General features: G+C 35.5%; 1 pseudogene; it reads right to left on the reverse strand.

Moving 5' to 3' along the window:
- Nucleotides 1-8,222: 8,222 nt before the first annotated feature.
- LOC103226472 (lupus La protein pseudogene) lies at nucleotides 8,223-9,329 on the reverse strand (annotated as a pseudogene).
- Between the last annotated feature and the right edge of the window lie 253 nt (nucleotides 9,330-9,582).

Genomic DNA, 9,582 nt, shown 5'->3' on the forward strand with positions numbered 1-9,582 from the left:
GACTGGGTTGGAGGAGTAAATCAAAGTACATAACCCTGTTTTAAGTTCAGGATATATACTGCTCCATTGTTTCAAGAGAAATTGTAACAGTTTATATCCCATTAGCAGAATGTGAACATTTCTGTCTTACTCTACATCTAGCAGCATTTTGCGTAATCTTTCAAAGACATTTTCTAATTTGACAGAGAAAATGACACTCAATTTAATTTTATTTGCATTTTTATGGCAAACATGGTTGAATTTTTTTAGATACATGTATTATCTACTGAAATTTTCTTTTTTGTGAATCATATCTTTATATCTGCTGCCTGTTTTTTATTTTCAGTTTTTTTAAGAGATGGGGTGGATTTCATTATGTTGCCCAGGCTGAACTTGAACTCCTGGCCTCAAGCAATCCTCCTGTTTCAGTTTATCAAAGCACTGGGATTATAGGCATGGCCACCATGCCTGACTACTTCTTTTGGTCTTTATGCTTTTAACAGTTTCCAAATTGGAAAGGCAAATTTAATTCTTTATATGTAACTAAATGTCACTGCATATTTATTTAGGGGAAGGTAAACTTACACTTTTTGTAAAAAGAAGTTCTAATAGGAATTCTTTAATTTAGCTACTATGCTTTGCTTTTTAATGTTGCAATACCTTTTAAAACACCATCTTCAGATGGAGCTCAGAATACATTGGAAATCACCTGGTAAGTATGAAAGGTACAATTGGTAAAGTACTCTGCCAAGGGTTTCAGCTCCTAGTTGCTTATCTGGGCTACACTGATAAAGAGCATCGTCGACTGATGGTATAAACAGTGCTTCATCCAGTTACCTCATGTTTATTTCACTGTTTGTTAGTATCTCTATAAAGAATAGGGATAAAAAAGAAGATGAAATTATGATCAATTAATTTTTACCCCCTGCACTATTGGTCCCCTGGGTAAGGAAATGTATTAAAGTTAGTATCTAAAATAAGGTTTCATGAATTATGTATAGATTTCATAAAATTTCTCTCACATTAAATTGATAGTTTACAATAGCTAGGTGAAAAGAGTACATTTCATCAAATATTTTTATAATGGAACAGTTTTTAAAATTTATTTTGAATTAAAAATGTATGTACATACACACACACACACACACACACACACACCCCTCTTGTATAGGGTGCCTGTCTGTCTATAGTGTGTGTGTTATGAAGGGTGAAGGGAAGATTTCTCCTGTAGAACTGCAAAGCTGAGTCTCTAGATTCCAAGAAAAGACTCTCTTCTGGTGCCAGTGGTGAAAACCAGGCTTAGAATCAGTCACAATGATAAAATCAAAATCTTGGGAGGAAGCAGTTAAGTCATCTACATATATATGAATAAAAATGGAGTGAGAAAAATATCTTATATGTAAAACATGTTACAAATCTATTTTTCAAAAATTTCCAAATATACTCTTGCTTTTCTGTGGATTTCATTAATATGAAAGTACATTAATAAGAAACTTCTCTGTCGGAGCTTTTGAAACATCTCACATTAGGAACTTGCTGAATTAAGCCATCTGTATATCTTCCACTTGCTCCAGGCAGTGGATTTATGAATAACTTATAGAGAAATTATAAGATGCTTTAGCTATTTCAAGTGATTTTAATTAGTCCTCTCACATAGCAGAGTTCAGAGGATTTTACAACATTAAAATCAATATTGCTCAACATGATTAAAAAAATGCCTTTGTTTCCCAATAAATTTGCTTTGTAATCATTTCTTCTTGGTTGAAGTGTATATACATTTTATGACAAGGAAATTTATCATTCAAACTTAAAAACAATCTCAAAATCACTGCTATTAATATTAGATATCAAAGACTTTCCATTATTTTTCTGTAGATGTTTCAGTATCTTATGAGATTAATTTTTAAGAACTTTTAATACAGTCAATAACTTTTTTAAAAAGCTCTTATTTATTTTTTTTATCTCAAATGAATTATACCTTCCCCTGACAGTGAGTAATTGATGAACAAAACCACTTGATAAGAATGATGTTACTAGCACACAAGGGCCTGGAAGACCCAACAGGCTATTATGTTGTTCATAAACAAGAGGATTATTCTATCTTTGCACTCTGAGCTCTGGATATTATAATTTAATTGCAAAAATTAATAATAATGGTGATATCAACAAAAGACAATTTTGTTTTCTTAAGAAACTAAATATATTACAACTCTGGATCAAATATCAAACTACTTGGAAGCCAAATGCAATCCCATGGGGAAAAAAATGAACACAGTGTCCTACACATTTAAGAATAGCAAATGGGCTGGGAACGATGGTTGACTCCTGTAATCTCAGCACTTTGGGAGGCTGAGGCAGGTGGATCAGAAGGTCCGGAGATTGAGACCATTGTAGCTAACATGGTGAAACTCTGTCTCTACTAAAAATATAAAAAATTTGCTGGGTGTGGTGGCACACACCTGTAGTCCCAGCTACTTGGGAGGCTGAGACAGGAGAATTGCTTGAACCTGGAAGGTGGAGGTTGTGGTGGGCAGAGACACCACTGCACTCCAGCCTGGGCAACACAGTGAGACTCTGTCTGAAAAAATAAAAAATAAAAAAACAAATAAAGCAAAACAAAAACAACAATGAAAATGTGAAGAGAAGTACCTTCCTAGTTTAGGGAAATCAAAACACAACACAGAAAGTTTACTGCATTAAAATGAATTTCTAGAAGTCATATCTTAAAATATGAAAGCCTGACTGCATATATTGATGATTTTTCAACTGTCAGTTTTTAACAAGGTAAATATCAGTGGATATGAACAATTAATATGCCTAAAAGGAATGGCAAGCAAATAAGAAGAGCTTTTTAGAAAGTGAGCAACAGAGTGATGAAATGTTAAGTGGAAAAAATGAGTATGGACTATATATATTAAGGCTCCTCTCTAGCAAATGACACACACAGCACAAGAACCAAAAAGCAGTGCTTATTTCTCATTTTTTAGAGTAGCCTATTATGTTAAGGTTAAAAAATGAGCCAACCATTTTGAGACTTCCTTTTATTTACTTGGAACAGAAATTGCAATGCTTATTACAAATTATTTGAAACTAAGAGAAAAATATGTAGCTTTAGATTTTAGTACTTTACAGAAACACTAAATGAAAGAGTTCTATTTCTTCATTTAAGTATTTTCTGTGATACATGACTGGTTCCCAGTGAAGGAAGAGGGAAATCTACCTTGGGTGAAACAAATAAAATTATATATAAAGTTAACTCATCAATATAAAACATTCATTTGAAGACAGACACTCAGACATGGTCTCCTGGGGCACTGGTGCCTTTCTTAGATTCCAGTGTTTTGCTTTCTTGCACTCCAGCTGACAGTGATGCCAGTTAGGTACTGAGGCCTTGTGGGTCACAGTCCATTTGAGATTCTGATGAACGCTATGAACTACCTTCCTTTAAAAGCATTTTTCTTCAAAGAAAATTATGGCTATAATTTCAGAGACTTCATAGAATCTGAGGTTGATTCATAAATTACAGAACCAAGATTAATATCTTTGTCCTAAGAAAAAAAATGATATACATATTAGGAGGTCATAATAGCTAAATTTTAAAACAGTTGGAATTTTGACATATTAGGGGCATGGTAATAAAAAGATCTTTGGTTACTTAATCTATTTTAATCTATGGGTTTTACCTTTTTAAAAATTACCAATGATAAAATAAAAACTCTTTTGGTCGGAACTACATTTACTTATTTTCAAGTTAATTTTAATTTTAAATACATTTCTGAGACTTTAATTTAGTGTTGGTTGAATGAGAGATGATCATAACATTTTATTTGGTGTAGTCAAAGAAAGTCTTTGCTTTAAAAAGGAATCAAACTGTTTTTTATGGAATACCTTTTCAAGTCAATTTTTCCCGGAGTCAATCACACCACCATTTGCTTAGAAAAAACAGCTTTTTGGTGTCATATAATGTGGGTTCAGAACATGGATTCAGGTTCAAGAAGCACTTTGTCACAGATAATGTAATGTTCCCTTAGTTAAGGTGGTATTCGGACTTTTTTTTTTTTTTTTTCCTGGTTTGAGTAACAAGCTATTGATCTATTGGGATGAATTATCACTTAAAAAGCAGAATGCCATGCCTATTTTATGCGTTTCTATTTATATTCTTATTTTCATTTTTTGTATATATTTTATTGGAAATAAAACTTTCTAATAACAATGCTCTTTAGAATGCTTGAAAGTGCTTAAATGACATATTTATAAAGATAAAATAGTGCACTATGGTTTTCAATTCTATTTATTGAATCTTCATGTTGTTATAGAAGTAGTTTGTGTATACAGAATGGCCCGTATTTACATGGGGAGGCGTTGTAGTTCCTGCTGTGTGTGCTTACACATTAAACCATCATACTGTAGGTAAATGCAGGTTTTGTTCTATGTAAATAAGTGAGACGATGAGTCTTTTTACTAATCCATATTTCCATGTATTGTCTGGATTTTTACTGCTGACAGTGAATCTAGTTAATAGCCATAGTGCTCTATAGAAAAGTACATTGAAAAGCTAAAAACATCATATAAACATAAGGGAACATCATATGTGAGTTAACTATTATTATTGTTTGCTTTTATGATGTAAACAAATGATCAAAATTTAAAACCACGTTTGAATTTATTAGTGCAATTCACTAAAATAACAGAACTAGTCTTTGGCATGAAAAGACCTGCTCATCTGGGTTAATCGTGAAACCACATGGACGCTTTGTGCCACACAGCTCTGTTGATGTCCACGAAGAGCTATCAATTGTGGGTGAGAGAGGAATTCAGCGGATAAGCGTCTAGTAAAACAAAACATAGCTCTCTAGGCAGAGATGGATTTACCAGGAAACTAATGAAGCACAAGCTTTGAGGCCTCTTACAACCTCCTACCGACCCCTTACTTCCAAGTCCTTGCAAGGGGCCTTAGGAATGTCTGTGAGTATTTGCTTTTGTAACATTCCCCAAAATACGGTGTTTTCTATGAAATCAGTTAAGACAGTTCTCTCCTCACTTTAGTTTCTTTATACTTTTCTCATGGGAAGTACACTATAGTAATCGGAGTGATTGCAGTCATTTTTGAGATCTGGCTAAAAGGAAGCTGGGGATGCACTGAGATTGAGTGTACTATGATATATTTATGTGGTTCACAGTCTCTTCCATGGATATTCCTATGTCATTACTAGCTTTCACTGTGTAGGAATGACTTTCTATTATCCTCCTTTCCAGTTTAGGTGTTGTCAGGTCACAAGGATGTCAACATCCGACTCAGAAGCATGTCACTGTATAAACATGCCCAACAGTATCAGACAGCAGAAACATATGTGTGATGACGAAAAACTTGGTCTTGAAATACACATACTCAAAAGCTAGTCTTTCGAAATTTGTCCATATCCTACAGCTTATAAAAGACGAAAACAGTAACCTTAAAAATTTACACAATAGTACTAGTGATGAGGTATGAAACTTAAATAAATTTTTCTAAATTATTGTTAACAAAAATTTTCTATCAACTATGCCAGAAGCCTGAATTTTATCTTCTTATTCTCTTTATAGAAAATGTTATAACACTTTTGTCATGTGAGGAGATACTCAAAAAGTATACAGCCAAAAAAAAAAAAAAAAAAGGAAAAAGTATTATAGAAGTGTGTATTAATAAAAATATACATTTTGCTTATATTTTGTACCATAGATATTTGTCAGCTTTTAAAATTATGCAATAGGTTGTGATTTTTCTCTTTTTAAATAATATTCACTATTGTATCTGATTCTGTATGGATAATTTTGCATTCTTTTTTATGAGGAGAGTCCAGATAATCTAAGCTTCGGACCTCATAAATCATGGCTTTGCCCCTTACTTGAGAACTCTGCAAAGAAGAATGCTAGCCAGTGAAAGTTCAGAGAGGAAGGAAGAAGAAACTGTCCAATGACCTTTTTTCTTATGGCTTTCTTTCTTTTTTTTTGTTTTTGAGACGGAGTCTCACTCTGTCGCCCATACGTTTTTGAGACGGAGTCTCACTCTGTCGCCCAGTCTGGAGTGCAGTGGCCGGATCTCAGCTCACTGCAAGCTCCGCCTCCCAGGTTCACGCCATTCTCCTGCCTCAGCCTCCTGAGTAGCTGGGACTACAGGCGCCTTCCACCTCGTCCGGCTAATTTTTTGTATTTTTTTAGTAGAGACGGGGTTTCACCGTGTTAGTCAGGATGGTCTCGATTTCCTGACCTTGTGATCCGCCCGTCTCGGCCTCCCAAAGTGCTGGGATTACAGGCTTGAGCCACCGCGCCCGGCCTTTCTTATGGCTTTCTAACTTGATTCCAAATAGATTTTAAGTTTATATTATTGCCTTTTTACTACATGAGAGGCCCTAGAATTACCTACATAATTAATTACAATTTTAGTTTTTAAATGCGTGAAAAAATAAGAGGAAGGTGTTCAAAAATCATATGATAGATGCTAAATATTCAAGCTTATAGAACATCATTTTCTGAGGGAAGCATAACCTATTTATTGCAAGCTATTAATATCTTGCATCTCCTATCCTGTCGGAGTAATCTGTGGAGAGACATTTGATTGATTATCTCTGGAATCCGCCCTTCCCCACTTCCTTCTCTGGCCCCTCCTTGTCCACACGGGCCTCTGTAGAAACCAGTGAGGGATGACTGGGGATAAAGGCTCGTTTCTGGAGAGGGCTGCCAACCTCACCTTGCTCGAAATCCCCACAAAACACAACCAACCTTCCAGACACAAAAGAAGCACCTCCTGACTCCATCTCTTTTTCTTGTTTTCTCTCTTTACAGGCACACTGGTATTTTTTCACAGGGAGATAATTCTCATTCACGTCGAGGAAGAAAATTTCACTCTCAAAACCGTTGGTGAGAGACTCCTTTAAGAGAGAGCTTCTCTGTTCTTGTGGAGGAGAAGATTTAGTAAGGTGGTGCTGGAGTTCAAACTGAGTCTGCACAGGTCTACCTTGCCTCACTTTTAAGCTTTTAGGAAAAGAGCTTTTAGAAAGAGAAAATTGCTTTCCAAAAGGGAACTCTAGAAAGAGGAAGAATGAACAGGGCTGAAACTTTGAGAGAAAATGGAAGGAGTTGGAAGATGGAGGGAGGAACCAAAATAACTAATAAGAATTTCTGGGGCTGGGTGCAGTGGCTCACACTTGTAATCTCAGCACTTTGGGAGGCTGAAGTTGTGGATCACTTTAGTTCAAGAATTCCAGAGTAGTCTGGGCAATATGGTAAGATGCCGTCTCTACCAAAAATACAAAAATTAGCTGGGCATGGTGGTGCCTGTAGTCCCAGCTACACGGGAGGCTGAAGCAGGAAGATCCCTTGAGCTCAGAGGTTGAGGCTGCAGTGGGCTGTATTCACGCCACTGTGCTCGAGCCTGGATGACCAAGTGAGACTATCTCAAAAAAAAAAAAAAAAAAAGAATTTATTAGTTTCTTCTTATGAAATATACAGTATAAGCCCTCTCTTTTTGCTCCTGTGTGAGAATGTTAAGAAAAGTCTTTGGCTTGATGTGCAGACCCAATTCCTCTGGATTCCTTTTGGGAGAGAGGAGGTTAGAACAAGAACTGAGGCCTGGTTCCAGTAAGTGCCTGGATGCAGGACAGCAGGGGAGCTGACATCCTGGATATACAAGATAACAGTGTGGAAATAAAGGAGTGAAGAAAATTAGTAAAACATGGAATATTTTAATAAGACTGCAAGGAAGCGTACAGGGAAATACGGAAAATACAAAGGTTTTATTGTAGCATGGACATGGACTTTATGGCCAGCAATTTACGGGTTTTAAGCTCTTTATGTTGTTTACTTGTGGTATATATTTGACAAGTAATTTCCATTTTCCAAGTCATTTGTTCATCTGTAAAATGAGGACACTAATTCATATAACTTCCCTGGATAGGTTTCTATTTTTGGTGAGAATTGCTTTTTTCTTTTCATGTAGTATATATTTTATTAGTTTGTACTAATACATTCTCATATTACAAAGGCAATTAGTGGAGGAATCTTCCTTCTGATATTTGAATCATGTGAAATAACACAAACAGAACTATACATTCAAAAAAATTATCATTTAGATAGCAAAAAAAGACAAGTTAAACAACAAAAAAACTTTTCCTTTCTCACAGGTGGACATTGAAGTGGACCTAATTCGGTTTTCTTATTAAAAGCCCCCACAAACAAAAGTAATTTTAAACCTATTTAAAATGAATAAAAAATTGGTTTACTAAATTACTGGTCTCCAGCACCATTTTCTGTTTTCGGTTGTTTGGATGCAGGTTCCTCTTTGTCTGTTTCTTCTCTTGCTCTTTTCATAGGTCCAGCTGTACCATTTTCATCATGTGCATCATCACTAGCAAACTTTGTTTTCTTGCTCTGAAACTGTACTTTTCCTTTACCAGACCCAGTCTGGGCAGCTTTATTACCCTTTCCTTTTCCTTTAAATCTGCAACCTTTTGACTTCCATTTGTTTAGGGATGCTTGTTGGTCTTCTATTATTTTTTTCAGTGCTTCTTTTGCCACCTCTCCTTCTAGTACTTCCCAAGTCACTTCTTTGTTCCTTAATTGTAAGTTACCATTATTTGCATCTTTGGCTTTACCCAATGTTTCCTTGGCTTTTTCTTTGAATAGAATTATCCCCTTTTTTGCTCCTCTGATGAAGTCTATCCATTTTATTGCACCATGATTTGAGAAAAGGATGTGTAAATCTTCTCTACAGGTCTGATCATCTAAATCACCTGAAAATTTCAGCAAGCATCCAATCTTTTCTTTTAGAGATTTCATTTCAGCATCTTCCAACTTTTGTTTTGCTTCTTGCTCTTGTTTAGCTCTTAATTTAGCTTCCACTTTATTTTGTTTTCTTTCTTCTTTTTTTTTTTTTTTTTTTTTTTTGGCAAAGTGATTGTCCTTGAAAAGTATTATCAGGTCTGTGTGTTTGTACTTCTGGCCAGGGGTCTCTACAAACTTCTTAGCAGATTCAATGCTGTCAAACACAACAAAAATTGATCCTTAAATGCTTTATGCACTGTTCTTCTTATCTGAATGTTTAGTACTTGACCTTTATCTTCTAACCATTCTTTCATGTCATCAAGATTTGCATCAGTTGGGAAGTCTTTAATATAAACAGATCTGTTTTTTACATCATTTTAATACTCATCAGCCCCTTCACGTAGGGGTTTGCTTGGAAACCTTCTGATTTTAGTTTTATCTTCACTGATTTCCACGAGTTCTGCCTTGGATTTGCTCAACGCTTCCACAATTACGTTAAAGTCTGTTGTTAGACGATTCAACCTATTGAATTTTATCATTATCTCCAAAGGTACCCAGACTTCATCCAGTTATATATTTTCCTTTAAAAACTTGTCCCGTGGCAACCTGAAGTCTCCAAAATAATACTGAATTTGTTGACAGACTTTGGCCTCCAGGGTACCCATCTTTTCATTATCACCGTTTTCAGTGATTGTGGCTGAGAGATGGACACAAGCCTTCGGTGAGACTAGAACGCGGTGGAGGTAAAAAACCGAAAGGACGTAATGGGGACGGGGGCAGTCATAGTCCCGTCTCAAAGCAACC

The sequence above is a fragment of the Chlorocebus sabaeus genome, chromosome 21 (genome assembly GCF_047675955.1).
Source record: "Chlorocebus sabaeus isolate Y175 chromosome 21, mChlSab1.0.hap1, whole genome shotgun sequence".
NCBI classification, from domain to species: Eukaryota; Metazoa; Chordata; class Mammalia; order Primates; family Cercopithecidae; genus Chlorocebus; species Chlorocebus sabaeus.